Raw genomic sequence first — 16433 nt, 5'->3', positions numbered from 1 at the left:
ATATTACGTTTAACAATAAACTCATTGTCTCACTATTCAGGACCAAACGCTCAAAGTATGTCTGTCTGTCCGTCCGTCTGTGCGTCCGTCTGTCTGTCTGTTGTTGACGTCGACGACGCCGTTATGGTATTCGTGTAATGACATGTACGTTGTGTATTGCCAATTGACAAATGAGCTCTAGTGATTTACAAAAGAATGACAATGACAATTTAATAAAGTGTATACACCACAATTCTGCTGTCGCAGCAGTTGTGTAAACATCACATGACATGTAAACGTCTACTTCACAGGCAAATTTTGTCTCAGAATATTTTGATAATCCATGCTTAGCATGGTTCTTATGATTACATTTTTGGTTGACATGTACAATCACCATTTTATTGTTGTTGCAACTGCACTGTACTCATGCAATTTCGTAAAGAATTGGAATGGAAACTAGCGAAACAATGTCATTTGTGCATGCTATTAAAACGTCGAACGAAGATGAATATCGCAACATAGTCTGTCGGTGCCCCGGGGTACTATCACTGCAGTGCAACAATTTAAGACTGACCGATGATAGAATGATATGTCTGATGAAAGTGCTTTGGGACACAATTGATGTTAAATCTTTGATATGTTATATCTGTATAGCTAGTAAGGCATACATTTTGTTTATACCATACGACATTTACGCATCATTAGTTATAATAATAGTATATGATATGATAACATAATAAGTGTTTGTGTTCTGCATTGCAATCGTTTAATTCCACTATTAAAGACAAGGTAAGTATTGATGCAAAGCATCTAGGGCGTCTGGAAGTTCAGTGTAAAAGGCACTCAATGAAGTTATATGGAACGATTTTTTTCTACTGTAAATATTAATATATTTGCCGATTATTTTAAACAAAATAGAAAAAAATACTAGTTTAACCATTATCTATAATTTTGTGTTGTAACCCCCAAATAACCAATATTTATGATGTTGTGTTATAATCCCCAAATGACCATTATCTATGATTTTGTGTTGTAACCCCCAAATATTTCATAGTTCATTTTATTTACATTGGTTTCCTTTTTTACTAGGCATCCGGGTGCAGTTTTCATTTATGGATCAACTGTGTAGGTTTTAAAAAATCTGCTTCATCTTCTAAGCGTAATTTCATATTTTTCTCAACTTCAAGGGGAGATAATTCTGAACTTATTCTTACGTCACGGGCGTAGATAACCACCAAACATTGGGGAGGCGGTCCAGTTTCTGTACTGGGAACATAAAGGGGTTCGTTTGAGAGTGTTTTCTTCTCCCGTGGTTTCTAAAAAATTTACAATTACAATTAATATGGTGCGTTTTGGGGGATCTTTCATGTTGATATAAATGCTCGATTTTTGTCTCACTCTCAGTTTGTCATGAAATCAGTTTGTCCAATGCCGCCGCCGACGACGACCCAGAAATCTCAACAATTATTTTTTTCTTTCCAAAAATTCGTGCTAATTAAAACATAAAATAAAGTAAAGGTTTATGTATTTTAATGACGGAGTTTAACAAGTGATATGAGAAATAATAACATTAACACTACATTAACAGCACTAATATTTTGTAACTGATGGACATGTTTAACACCTGAAATGGGAAGACTGTAATAAATAACGACATGAAAATACACAACAATCAATCCAGAAAAGAAAAGCCTGTCCTTAATCAAAACAAAAAAATATTATATGTACATATGCATATATATATATAACACAAAAAAACTGTAAAGTTTACGTGAATAAAATATGTTCTGTTCTTAATCAAAACACCGACAGTGCAATCACGGAAAAGAACAATAAAACAATTAACGCGGCATTTACCCGAGCCCCTGGTTTATGACACCTAACAAGGGATATTGACACGTCAATATTGGCAACCTCGGAGCAGACGGAGAGGGGACACATGGCTTCTGAACTGATGGCGCGTGATTACAAAAATACTGGTTTGGGGAAAAAATGATTGAAAACTGTAAATTGCATAAAGACGCTGCATTTCACAATACTTTAAATATCAGTAAAATATCATAATAGATTTATTGCTCCGATAGTCATCATTTTCAATAGAGTTCGAGTAATACTGATATAAAAACACTTAACACGTTTGGAAAGATTCAGAGGACAGTTGTGAAATCTTTTAAACAAGTGGAAATTGTTTATTTTGTCAAATTTAATAGAAAAAAAAATCTAGACTTATTGTCCCGATGTTTCTCATTTTAAATGAGGTAAAAATGCTCATTGATATGAAGACACTTTAAGTTTGGAAAGAATCTGATGAAAAATGTTGACATAATCACCTCACCAAGCAGTTTTTCACATTTAATTTTAAATTCAAAGAGACATAATTCTGAAGTTATGGTCCGATATTGCTCATAGAGAGTTTGGGTTGGGTCCTCATTGATAAACAAGAGGGCCAAGATGGCCCTAGTTCGCTCACTTGAGAGGATTTGGTTAATTCAATCTTTACCAAATGTCAAACTTGACCTAGATATTGTCCAGACAAACATCCTGGTCAAGTTTCATCATTATTTCATATGTCATGATCAATGTACCTATGAAGTTTCATGATCCTAGGCGTAAGCATTCTTGAGTTAACATCCGGAAACCATTTTTCTAAGTTGAGTCACCGTGACCTTGACAGCCGTTGTGTGAATACGTTTTTTGGCACTGTGACCTTGACCTTTGACCTAGTGACCTGATAATCAATAGGGATCATCTGCGAGTCACGAACAATATACAGAATTTCAGAAATTTGAGAAATAAAACTCAGTATATGATACACAAGGCAAAACAGGATTTTTTTTAAAGATAAATTAGAAGAAAACAAGTCTGATTCTAAGTCTCTCTGGAATACACTAAAGAATCTTGGTATACCTTCCAAAAAGTCTAAATCATTCTCTTGTTCTAACATTGGCTTGAAATTGGATGATAGTGATGAAATATGTTTTGATAAGAAAAAGGTATCAGAGAATTTTAATATTTTTTATACAACAGTTGCATCTAATCTGGTTGAGAAGTTGCCAAAGGCTATTTATAGGTATGGAAGCAATTTTGTGTTTAGTTTTTACTCACAGAAAGGTATAAGTCACAACAATTTCTCTTTTTCAGTTATGTCTGAGAATCAAATTTTGAAATATTTAAATAATCTGAGTGTTAATAAATCTACTGGGTTGGACGGTATTCCATGTAAGTTTGTTAGAGATAGTGCTACTATTATAACATGTCCACTTACTCATATCATTAATTTGTCTTTAATCCAAGGGGTAGTTCCTGATGACTTGAAATCAGCAAGAGTTGTCCCCCTTTTTAAGAAAAATGATAAATGTGATGTTGGCAATTATCGCCCTGCGGCCATACTCGGTATCATATCTAAGGTTTTTGAAAGGGTTGTTTATGACCAAATTGAATCCTATCTCAATGAAAAAGAAATATTATACAAGTTTCAGTCTGGTTTCAGAAAAAGATTTTCAACTGACACTTGTCTCATTCACTTGTCTGATTATATTAAATTTGATATAGATAAAGGTCACTTTATAGGCATGGTATTACTGGACCTACAGAAAGCGTTCGATACTGTTGATCATTCTACCCTTATTATGAAACTTGAAGCCTTAGGCTTTAGTCAAGGTATTCTGCGTTGGTTCAGGTCATATTTATCTGATAGGCAACAACTTGTTGATGTGTCTGGTATCTTCTAACAGCCTTGTATGATTACATGTGGTGTCCCACAAGGGTCCACACTCGGTCCCCTTTTGTTTTTAATTTATATTAATGACATGTCCGCAGTGGTCAAAAACAAATTGTTACTATATGCGGATGATTCTGCTATTTTGGGTTCTGGGAAAAATAGGTCAACTATTGAAAAAGAATTGGCAGAAGATCATGAAACTGTTAGCCATTGGTTAGTTGATAATAAATTGTCTCTGCATCTTGGTAAAACTGAATCTATCATATTTGGGTCTAAGCAGAAACTTAAGCAAAATAAGGATCTTCATATTACATGTAATGGCCAGGTTATTAATTCAACTTCATCAGTAACATATTTAGGTGCCACCCTTGATCAACATTTAACCGGTGAATCCATGGTTACTTCAATCATCAAAAAGGCAAATGCCAGGTTAAAATTTATGTACAGGAAACAAGCATTTCTTACAGTCCACTATAAAAGACTTTTGGTTTCTTCACTTATCCAGTGCCACTTTGACTATGCGTGTTCCTTCTGGTTTCATGGATTGAATAAATATTGGAAGGATAAGCTCCAGATCACCCAAAACAAATTGGTCAGATTTGTTCTCAATCTAGAACCCAGGTCTCATATCAGCAACCAACATTTTGTTTCTTTAAACTGGTTGCCGGTTTCCAAAAGAGTGGAACAAATTACACTATGTCATGTATTCAAAATTAAGCATGGTCTTTCTCCAAGCTACATGAGTCAAAACTTTGTAACTCAGGATTCTGTTCATTCTTATAGAACTTGGTCTAGTGAACATGGGTCATTGTGCCTCCAAAGGTTAAAACTTTTGGGATTAAGTCGTTTGCTTACCTAGGATGTAAGTTATGGAACATGTTACCTCCACATATAAGGAGTATTCCCACTTTCGATACTTTTAAAGGAGCAGTTAAGAACCACTTTTTAGAATGATGATTATTGTCCTATTTATTCATGTTTTGTTTTCAACTCCTAACTAGTCCCAAGAGTAATGTGATATTATTGTATTTGTAACGCTGTGCTTTTAGTCTGAGATAGCTACATAGATCTTTTACTATAAGGTATTTCTTTTTTATCTTGTTACATTGTCATAATCAATTGAGCAACAGCATAGTTGAGTCATTTTTATAAATACCTTTGTTCTTTTATATTGTAATGATTCTTTTTATTTTGTTTTCATGGTCCATGCCTCTCTATGTCAGACCACCATCAGTAGAAAGGACCTCAATGGAAACAAGAGATTATCATCTCTTTTTTGTGTCATCCTTGATATTGATGCTTACTGACATGGTTCATCACACAGCATTTCATTAATAACATATTTTAAATGTTGTTAAATTTTAATGTATGTATGTGTTGTTGTATTATGTTATGTTGCTCATTATCGAAATAAATCTATCTATCTATCTATACCTATGAAGTTTCATGATCCTAGGCATAAGCGTTCTTGAGTTATCATCCGGAAACCATTATACTGCTTTGGGTCACCGTGACCTTGACCTTTGACCTAGTGACCTGAAAATCAATAGGGGTCATCTGCGAGTCATGATAAATGTATCTATGAAGTTTCATGATCCTAGGCATAAGTGTTCTCGAGTCGTCATCCGGAAACCATTTTACTATTTCGGGTCATCGTGACCTTGACCTTTGACCTAGTGACCTGAAAATCAATATGGGTCATCTGCGAGTCATGATCAATGTACCTATGAAGTTTCATGATCCTAGGCATAAGCGTTCTTGAGTTATCATCTGGAAACCATTTTACTATTTCCGGTCATCGTGACCTTGACCTTTGACCTAGTGACCTTAAATTCAATAGCGGTCATCTGCGAGTCATGATCAATGTACATATGAAGTTTCATGATCCTTGGCATAAGCGCTCTTGAGTTATCATCCGGAAAACATCTGGTGGACGGACGGACCGACATGAGCAAAACAATATACCCCCTCTTCTTCGAAAGGGGGGGGGGCATAATGAAAAAACTGCCCCCTCCCAGCAGCCATGTTATTCAACTGACCGGAACCATTTTTTTAACTCATCTCTCGTATCAAGGAAAAAAATGTTCTGAGCAATTTTCATGAAAATCGGGCCAAAAATGTGACTTCTACTGTGTTCGCATGTTTTCACTATATACATATAGAGAAAAATGCCCCGCCCACTGGTGGCCATGTTTTTTCACCGATCCCGACCATTTTCAAACTCGTCCTAGATATCAATGAAACCAATGTTTTGACCAACTTTCATGATGATTGGGCAAAATATTGTGACTTCTAAAGTGTTTACAAGGTTTCTCTATAGCCAAATAGCGATAACTGCCACTATATACATATAGAGAAAAATGCCCCTCCCACTGGCGGCCATGTTTTTTCACCGATCTCGACCATTTTCGAACTCGTCTGAGACATCAATTGAACCAATGTTTTGACCAACTTTCATGATGATTGGGCAAAAATTGTGACTTCTAGAGTGTTTGCAAGGTTTCTCTATAGTCAAATAAGGAAAACTGCCCCGCCCACTGGCGGCCATATTTTTCAACGGATCGGAACCACTTTTAAACTCAACCAAGATATTATTAAGACAAACATTTTGACAAAGTTACATAAAGATTGGGCATGAAATGTGACTTCTACAGTGTTTACAAGGTTTTTCTTTTTTTTGACCTAGTGACCAAGTTTTTGACCCGGCACAACCCAGTTTCGAACTCGGCTGAGATTTCATTGGGACAAAGCTTTTGACCAAGTTTCATGAAGATGGGACAAGAAATGTGGCCTCTAGAGTGTTAACAAGCAAATGTTTATGGACGGACAAACGGACATACGACGGACAAAGACCGGTCACAAAAGCTCACCTGAGCAATCAGGTGAGCTCAAAAAACATGTGCAAGTTTGGAAACAATCGAATGAAAATTTTGGACTTCGAACAACGATTTCAAAATTTCTCAAATTCTAAGGAAGATAACTATGGACGTAATGGTCGGATAATTCAAAAGGGCCCATACCACCTGGATAGTTATACGTGTCGCGCTTTGCGCTCTATATGTGGTTCTTAAAAAAAAACTCCGAGGAGTGCTTGACACTAGGGAAACGGGTTGCTGGGACACTTTATCGCAACTCATTGTTACAATCAATAATACGTGTCGTGCTTTGCGCTCTATATGTGGTAGGGATAGTACTTGGGGCCTATGATAGACAACCATAAAAAAACACGGATAATATATGAGTTGTTTGCATTTAAATGATAATATAAAAACACTTGTATTTTTTATAAGATATTTAAGTGATGTAAGAAATTTTAATTATCGTTGTCACCACGCGGCATCCATTAATTTGAATAAAATTGTCCAATTGTAGTCAAATGGATTTTAAAAGGTCTACATAAAATGAAGCTTTATTATATTTATTAACCTGACTGAAAAAAATTGTCAGCCGCCGAATTATATCGTTCCTGCAGGAACGCGTTATTGAAGCAGGGGCCATTAGATGATTGTTGCGTGAACAACTTCAGTCTAACGCTCTCCCAACTGAGCTATTCCGGCTGAAATCATTTATGTACTGCTATTTAGTGAAGTTGTGTGCGATCGATATTATATGTCTATTAATAAACTAATGCATTGTACGTGTTTGTACCACTACGCCTTCCAATAACAAGAGCACCGCCTTGCGGGTGCAGACCGCTCATCTATTTTCTTTTTAAAGGTGAAGGGACTCTCATTTTCAATCACAAAGGAGGGAGGGGTGGAGTGAAGAGGGGTGTATAGTGTAAAAAAAAAATCGGGGGCGGGGGGGGGGGGGGTATTTTTTGGGTGCGATGGGTGCGATGGTTGGACGGTATTTCAAACATAACCGTTTAAAAAAAAATGTGGGTGCTATAGTGTGAGGGTGTGGTGGTAATTTGTGAGATCTTAAAAAAAAAAAAAAAAAAAAAAATCAAAAAAAAAAATTGGGGGGGGGGTGGGGTTGGGGTATAGTGTGAGGGTGTGGTGGTCATTTGTGAGATGATCTTAAAAAAAAAAAATAGGGGGGGGGGAGGGCACGGGGGATGGTTTGGGTGGAGTCTATTGTGGTATGTCAGGTAAGAGTAGTTTCGTCAAAGTATCAATCAAATCTAATCATAAATAAAGAAGTAATGGCAATTTTAGCAAAATTTAATAATTTGACCTTGAGAGTCAAGGTCATTCAAAGGTCAAGGTAAAATTCAACTTGCCAGGTACAGTAACCTCATGATAGCATGTAAGTATTTGAAGTTTGAAAGCAATAGCCTTGATACTTAAGAAGTAAAGTGGATCGAAACACAAAATTTAACCATATATTAAAAGTTACTAAGTCAAAAAAGGGCCATAATTCCGTAACAATGACAACCAGAGTTATGCAACTTGTCCTTTTACTGTACCCTTATGATAGATTGTGTGTGTTCCAAGTATGAAAGCAATATCTATGATACTTTAGGGGTAAAGTGGACCAAAACATAAATCTTAACCAAATTTTCAATTTTCTTAGTATAAAGGGCCCATAATTCCGTCCAAATGCCAGTAAGAGTTACATAACTTTGCCTGCACGGTCCCCTTATGATAGTTCATAAGTGTTGCAAGTATGAAAGCAATAGCTTTGATACTGTAGGAATAAAGTGGACCTAAACACAAAACTTAATCAAATTTTCAATTTTCTAAGTATAAAAAGGGCACATAATTCTGTCAAAATGCCAGTCAGAGTTACATTACTTTGCCTGCACAGTCCCCTTATGATAGTTAGTAAGTGTTGCAAGTATGAAAGCAATAGCTTTGATGCTTAAGGAATAAAATTGACCTAAACACAAAACTTAACCAAAATTTTCAATTTTCTAAGTATAAAAAGGGCACATAATTATGTCAAAATGCACGCCAGAGTTATCTAACTTTGCCTGCCCAGTCCCCTCATGATAGTAAGTAAGTGTACCAAGTTTGAATGCAATAGCATTGATACTTACTGAGAAAAGTGGACCTAAACGCAAAACTTAACCAAAATTTTCAATTTTCTAAGTATAAAAAGGGCACATAATTCTGTCAAAATGCACGCCAGAGTTATCTAACTTTGCCTGCCCAGTCCCCTCATGATAGTAAGTAAGTGTACCAAGTTTGAATGCAATAGCATTGATACTTTCTGAGAAAAGTGGACCTAAACGCAACACTTAACCGGACGCCGACGCCAACGCCGACGCCGACGCCAAGGTGATGACAATAGCTCATAATTTTTTTTCAAAAAATAGATGAGCTAAAAATGCTTGCGCGATAGGTCGTCAAATATTCGTACTACATTGATTCTCCACTAAATAAGCAAATTAGAAAAACCACAAAATAAATATATTTTGATTATGTTTTGTTTTTATACAAAACCAGAAAGTTTCGCGTATTTGCCCAGTCCCTGTGATCTTTCCCCTGTGATCAGTTGTGGATCAGTTATTAATTAAAACAATTAGCTTTGCATTATTGCCAATAAATGTTGTAATAAATGAAATAGGCACAAATGCAGTACTTATTTACACTAATTAACACAAATAAAACAGTTAATGGTACATAATACTGACATAATAAAACCAAACTTTACTACACAAGACCCAAATGTTCTGACAAAATTTCATGAAGATTGGGCGACTGAATTAAATAAAACTAGAGTGTTAACAAGATTTTACTATAGCCGTATAAGGAAAAATGCCCTCGCTCCATTGGAAGCCATGTTTTTCAAGCAAACATAATTATTTTCGAACTCATCCAAGATATCATTGAGACCAATCTCCTGACCAAATTTCATGAAGATTGGACAATAAATGTGGCCTCTAGAGTGTTAACAAGGTTTTACTAAAGCCATATATAGCCATATAAGGAAAAATTCCCCGCCCCTGGTGGCTATGTTTTTAAAGCAACAAAAACCATTTTCAAACTCATCCAAGATATCATTGGGACAAATCTTCAGACCAAGTTTCATGATGATCGGAAAATAAATGTGACCTCTAGTGTGTTAACAAGGTCATACATTTCAATATAATTTAAAATAAAACTAAAGAAGATCATGTGTTGAAAAATACGAAATAAGCGAGATATTTAATTCTGAAATCGAAAATGTCTGGACAGTCGAATTCGCCAGAATGTATATCATGCATGTACGATGTGAATCTTAATCTAGTTTAATTGTTGTTTTTACATTCCGGCAGCGATGTCTATTCATTCGACACACTAACACTAACTCGATCCTAATAAAAAGACGAATTATTTGGTTATTGTAGGAAAATATGTACAAAAGACCTTCGTCACCATCAGCTCGGGGGCTAATTTGTCTTTGCTGCATTTTATGAAATTCGTCTTCAATATCTTGCCTATTTTGTATTATTGCAACATGTATTTATCAATATATTACAATTTAACAGATATAAAAATCGTATAGTCTCGCTTTCATTGTTTGACAAAAGAATGCCATATTGAACAGAATCATATTCAAAAGTTTGCTATCTTCCAGAATGTAAAACTATCATTTAAAATTAATTCCACTTAATCTTCTTGTGCTTAAAAACAAATATTTTAAAAAGGGAGACAACTCTGTCAATTCAACATAATTTTTCATTTGCAGTTACTTCCCTTGACATGATAAACTATATAGTGTTCAAAAGCTGTTATTACAATATAAACATGACCTCCCCCCCCCAGCGGCCATGCTTTTTTACCAATCCGAACTATTTTCGAACTCAACTGTCATATCCAAAAAACACATGTTCTGACCCAATTTCATGAACATTGGACCAAAAATGTGACTTCTAGAGTGTTCCAATGTTTTCACTATATACATATAGAGAAAACTGCCCCGCCCCCTGGCGGCCATGTTTTTTCATCGATCTGGACCATTTTCGAACTCGTCCAAGAAATCAATAAAACCAATGTTTTGACCATTTTTCATGATGATTGGGCAAAAATTGTGACTTCTAGAGAGTTTACAAAGTTTCTCCATAAATAAGGAAAACTGCCCCGCCCACTGGCGGCCATTGTTTTTCAATACACAGGAACCACTTTTAAACTCAATCAAGATATCATTAAGACAAACATTTTGACAAAGTTACATGAAGATTGAACATAAAATGTGACTTCTACAGTGTTTACAAGGTTTTTCTGCTTTATTACCTAGTGACCTAGTTTTTGACCAGGCACAACCCAGTTTCGAACACGGCCGAGATTGTATTGGTCCAAAGCTTTTGACCAAGTTTCATGAAGATGGGCCAAGAAATGTGGCCTCTAGAGTGTTTATGAGCAAATGTTTACGGACGGACGGACATTCGACGGACAAACCGGCCATAAAAGCTCACCTGAGCAATCAGGTGAGCTAAAAATCACCACTATGCAAGATATTCTTAAAACAAAAATATATACATTGATCCGTATAATAACCTCTCCTCCAATAAGCGAAAAAAAAAGTATTACATACTAGTCACCTGCTCTCCAGAGCGACGCCAATAATTTTTGTTTGCCTCCAGAGTATTTCAGTAAAATATGTGTTCCCTGCAAATATGTTCACGAACATGTTCGCGATTGAAAATGTGTAAATTTTCTTACTTCACTGAGAACCTTACCGGATATTCCCGGTATCATCTCAGCAGCAAAGACATTCCCTTTTAATTAAATGCTTTGGGTTATTCTTTACATTGGTAATTTTTAGACGCTATATGCCCGTACTCGTTCCTTATTGATGTGTAGTAATTTGGTTAATAAAAAATCAACATGCTGAATTTCAATTAATATTTGCAGTTGATTTCAAACCTATTTTTTTAGGGGAGATTCTTTTGGCCCTACCAATAGGTATATCGACTATAATTGTCTTGGTTAGGCATGAATTAGCCTATGCAAAAACAACAGACATAATTTCTCTTTTTCATAATGCCTTTCTTTTTGTTGTTTATTTAAGTTCTAAAGTTAATATGTTGGAATTATGGCATTTCATGATGAACTGCGAATAATTAAAACATTTCTGTACAAACGTTCCTTGTATATTAATAAATTTAAGTAAGTTAGTCATTCAGATGTACGAGGAAATTAAGTTGAAAAATGCATAATGAACCGCATGGTCACATACAAATGCATATTTCTTTAGTGGTATTTTGCAAACAATTGTTGACTGCTTGTTAGATAAGAAGAAGTTAATTAGAACATAATGTTTTAAACATGAGAATGCATATTTAAGCATACGTCTGTAGTCAAGGTCAGGTCTTCATGTCATCGATCATGACGTACTAATTTTTTCTAACCAAGTATTTTTAAACAGATGCTAATGCGTCTCTCATTTTCTTTCTTGCTTGTTGCGCTACATGTACTTTTAGCCAAATGCTTAGACCCAGCACAGTTAGACTTAAGATTGTCTGCTTTTAACTGGGCAGGATCCGAGATTTTTTGACGGTAGCATAGAAGTGACATACACTCCTCGTTTTTAAAATGCACTCCCCTTTCTTCTATCCTCAATCCTACGACAAACTAACTCGAGGAAACGTCTTACTAACTCTTGTGGGCGAGTTCGATGTATCGTGGGAACGACTTACTAAGTCGATGGAATGAGATAAAAAAAGTGTGCAAAACTAAATAAAAGAGGAGTTCTATGACAAAAGAGCAGTGCAGTAAATACAGGAGGGTTGCACTAAACAACATATGAAAAGACATGTTATCTATGTCGTGGGAACAACTTAGTAAGTTGAGGGAACTCCTCTTTTTTCAATGTCGTTCCCTCCACTTAGTTAATCATTCCCACGACGCAGCTAACACATAAAAAAGGAAGAGAGAAGTGAATGACCCCTTTATGCCACCGTATTTTTCACTTAAAAAGCAACACCATTCTGAGTGACAGGCTCTTCACTCAGTAGGCTTCAGATTATTTTAGAATAAGGTCAGAGTTCCCTTAAATTTCAATAAGGGTCATCTACTGTCCAAGGCCAATGCACATGTGAAGTATCAAGCCAATCAGTCGATTGGTTGACAAGTTATTGATCAGAAACAATCTTCACACTTATTTTGACACTGACCTTAACCTTTGACCGAGTGATCCAAATTTCAATAGGGGTCATCTACTGTCCAACCCAAAAGCACATGGGAAGTATCAAGCCAATCGGTCGATTCGTTGATGCGTTATTTATCACAAACAATTTCACACTTATTGAGACAGTGATCTTGACCTTTGACCTAGTGACCCCAATTTCAAAAGAGGACATCTACTGTCCAAGGCCAATGCACATGTGAAGTATCAAGCAAATCGGTCAATTCGTTAATGAGTTATTAATCGTAAACGATTTTCACACTTAGTGTGACAGTGACCTTTGACCTATAACCCTAATTTCAAAAGGGGTCATCTATTGTCCAAGGCCTATGCACGTGTTGAGTATCAAGCCAATCGGTTAATTCGTTGATGAGTTATTGATCGGGAACGATTTTCACACTTATTGTGACAGTGACCTTGACCTTTTACCTAGTGACCCCAATTTCATTAGGGATCATCTTCTATCTTAGGCCAATGCACATGTGAAGTATCAAGCTATCGGTATATTCGTTGACAAGTAGTTGATCGGAAACGAACTGGTCTACCGACAGACATACCGACCGACCAACCAACCAACATCCAGCAAAACAATATACCCCATATTCTTCGAATTGGGGCATAGAAACGAGTGTTTTGTATCTCATTAAATATGTGTTACCAGACAAAATCTTACTTTGAAAGTTTTGCAATTGCTTTATGCATTTACTGTCTTTTCGAAATATTTTACAAAATATTCGTTGATTTTGAGGCTTTAATGTAGGCTAAATAAGTATAAATGATGGATCGGTCTATGCTAGACCATAACCTCTAAATTGGCCCAGAGTTATTAAACAATAAAATAGAATACCTTACATATATTCACAATTTAATTATACTCATTAGTCGGATGTTGACCAGATTTACATAACTGTATTTTTCTGAGGCACAATGAAATAAACCAAAACAAGTATCATCGTCAACAATATGGCTCTGTGTCGCTTTAAGTTGTAATCCGAATTTCCACATTTATGAAAACAAAACCTAGCGAGTAAGTTCTAATATTTTCTAGGTCCCCTTTATACTAGCGTACTCGAACACATGGTTTAACTGCTAAACACACGATGCAACAAAACTGCATCAAACTTTGTTTTGTGACTAGCATGAAAATATTAAATTATGCCTGCCCCACTCTCTTTGATTTTACATCATGAACCGTAAAGAACGTATAACATCTTACTTTAATAAACACATCGTAAAAATCTATACCCATACATAAAATGTTACAATTAATATTTTAAAGATTTACCAACTGTTTCACAATTCAAAAGGTTGCTGCGTTGTGTTTTGTTTAAAAACATTCAAGAAGAGCAACTCGCACAATTTTTGCTGTAGAAAAATATTAATAGACAGTAGCCTCCCTAATTCTTGTCGGAACATAAAGCACAAACATGGCTAATTATTTATTATGCCCCCCTTCGAAGAAGAGGGGGTATATTGCTTTGCTCATGTTGGTCGGTCGGTAGGTCGGTCGGTCGGTCCGTCCGTCCACCAGGTGGTTGTCATACGATAACTCAAGAACGCTTGGGCCTAGGATCATGAAATCATAGGTACATTGATCATGACTTGCAGATGACCCCTATTGATTTTGAGGTCACTAGGTCAAAGGTCAAGGTCACGGTGACCCGAAATAGTAAAATGGTTTCCGATGATAACTCAAGAACGCATACGCCTAGGATCATGAAACTTCATAAGTAGATTGAACATGACTCGCAGATGGCCCCTATTGATTTTGAGGTCACTAGGTCAAAGGTCAAGGTCACAGTGACCCGAAATAGTAAAATGGTTTCCTGATGATAACTCAAGAACGCATACGCCTAGGATCATGAAACTTCATGGGTAGATTGATCATGACTCGCAGATGACCCCTATTGATTTTGAGGTCACTAGGTCAAAGGTCACGGTGACCCGAAATAGTAAAATGATTTTCGGATGATAATTCAAGAACGCATATGCCTAGGATCATGAAACTTAATAGGTAGATTGATCATGACTCGCAGATGACCCCTATTGATTTGCAGGTCACTAGGTCAAAGGTCAAGGTCACGGTGACCCGAAATAGTAAAATGATTTTCGGATGATAACTCAAGAACGCATATGCCTAGGATCATGAAACTTCATAGGTAGATTGATCATGACTCGCAGATGACCCCTATTGATTATGAGGTCACAAGGTCAAAGGTCAAGGTCACGGTGACCCGAAATAGTAAAATGATTTTCGGATGATAACTCAAGAACGCTTTTGCCTAGGATCATGACACTTCATAGGTACATTGATCGTGACTTGCAGATAACCCCTATTGATTTTCAGGACACTAGGTCAAAGGTCAAGGGCACATTGACAAAAGTCGTATTCACACAATGGCTTCCAGTACAACGGACAGCCCATATGGGGGGCATGCATGTTTTACAAACAGCCCTTGTTTATGAATTGTATTCCTTTTCTGATTCTGGAAATGATATGTTTGTGCAGTTGAGAAAACAACTTTATAAACATTGTGTTACAACGGAGATTTAGCTTGGTCCATAAATTGCACACTAATGTTAACTTTGAACAGACGTTCAAGGCTCTGCAATATTTGTTAATGAGGTTCCAGGGCTTTGTAACCAAGTTAAGATTGTCATAACTGCATGCCTATGTTAGTCTGAAAGTAAACGCCGGGCTCAATTGTCATTTTGTTAACATTCACATGTGCTTTTCCACTGCTGAGCATTTAGCGTCCACCTGCAATATTACATTACTTCATTCTTGCATTTAGTGTAAATTAACATGTCGCCTGGAAGATGAACAATCCGACCAATTAATCATGGATTAAACATGAAATATCAATAAACAAGAGGGCCTGAAAGGCCAAAAGAAGCTCACCTGAGATTCAAAGGAACTGACCTGTTCCGTGCAGCCCAAGATGTCACTTGCACAAATGTTCTAACCAACTTTCATGAATAGAGAACACCCTAGCAGCAACGTTTTTCAACAAACAGGATACATTTTCGTACACATCCAAAATATCATTAAAACAAATATTCTGAACAAGTTTCATGGAGATTGGACAAGAAAAGTGACTTAAACAAGTTTTTTCAATAGCCGTATAAGGAAAAATGCCCCGTCCCCTGGTGGTAATGTTTATCATCCAAATAGAACAATTTTTCAACTCGTCCAAGATATCATTAGGACAATTCTCGTGACCAAGTTTCATGAAGGTCAGACAATAAATGTGGCCTCTAGAGTGTTAACAAGGTTTGTACTATAGCCATGTAGCTATATAAGGACAAGAGGGCCTGAAAGGCCCAAAGTCGCTCACCCAAGATTCAAAGGAACTGACCTGTTCTATGCAGCTCAAGATGTCATTAGAACAAATGTTCTAATCATCTTTCATGACTAGTGAACACCCTGGCAGCCATGTTTTTAAACAGACCAGAACCATTTTCATACACATCCAAGATATCTTTTGACCAAGTTTCAAGATGATTGGACAATAAATGTGGCCTCTAGTGTGTTAACATGGTTTTACTATAGCCATATAAGGAAAAATGCCCCGCCTCTTGGCAGCCATGTTTTTCAAGCAAACGTAACCATATTCGAACTCATCCAATCTTCTGACCAAATTTCATGAAGATTGAACAATTAATGTGGCCTCTA

At 36.4% G+C, this 16433-nt stretch overlaps 1 long non-coding RNA gene across 1 annotated transcript in view; it reads right to left on the bottom strand.

Moving 5' to 3' along the window:
* LOC127834906 (uncharacterized) overlaps positions 1-5720 on the bottom strand; it is a 43635-nt gene extending 37915 nt beyond the window's left edge. The window contains exon 1 of the long non-coding RNA XR_008028277.1: positions 5367-5720. This is a non-coding gene — a long non-coding RNA (uncharacterized LOC127834906). The remainder of the gene's footprint in view (positions 1-5366) is intronic.
* Between the last annotated feature and the right edge of the window lie 10713 nt (positions 5721-16433).

Source organism: Dreissena polymorpha, chromosome 1 (assembly GCF_020536995.1).
Source record: "Dreissena polymorpha isolate Duluth1 chromosome 1, UMN_Dpol_1.0, whole genome shotgun sequence".
NCBI lineage: Eukaryota > Metazoa > Mollusca > Bivalvia > Myida > Dreissenidae > Dreissena > Dreissena polymorpha.
Note: the sequence above shows the minus strand (reverse complement) of the source record. Positions and strands in the feature narration are given on the sequence as shown.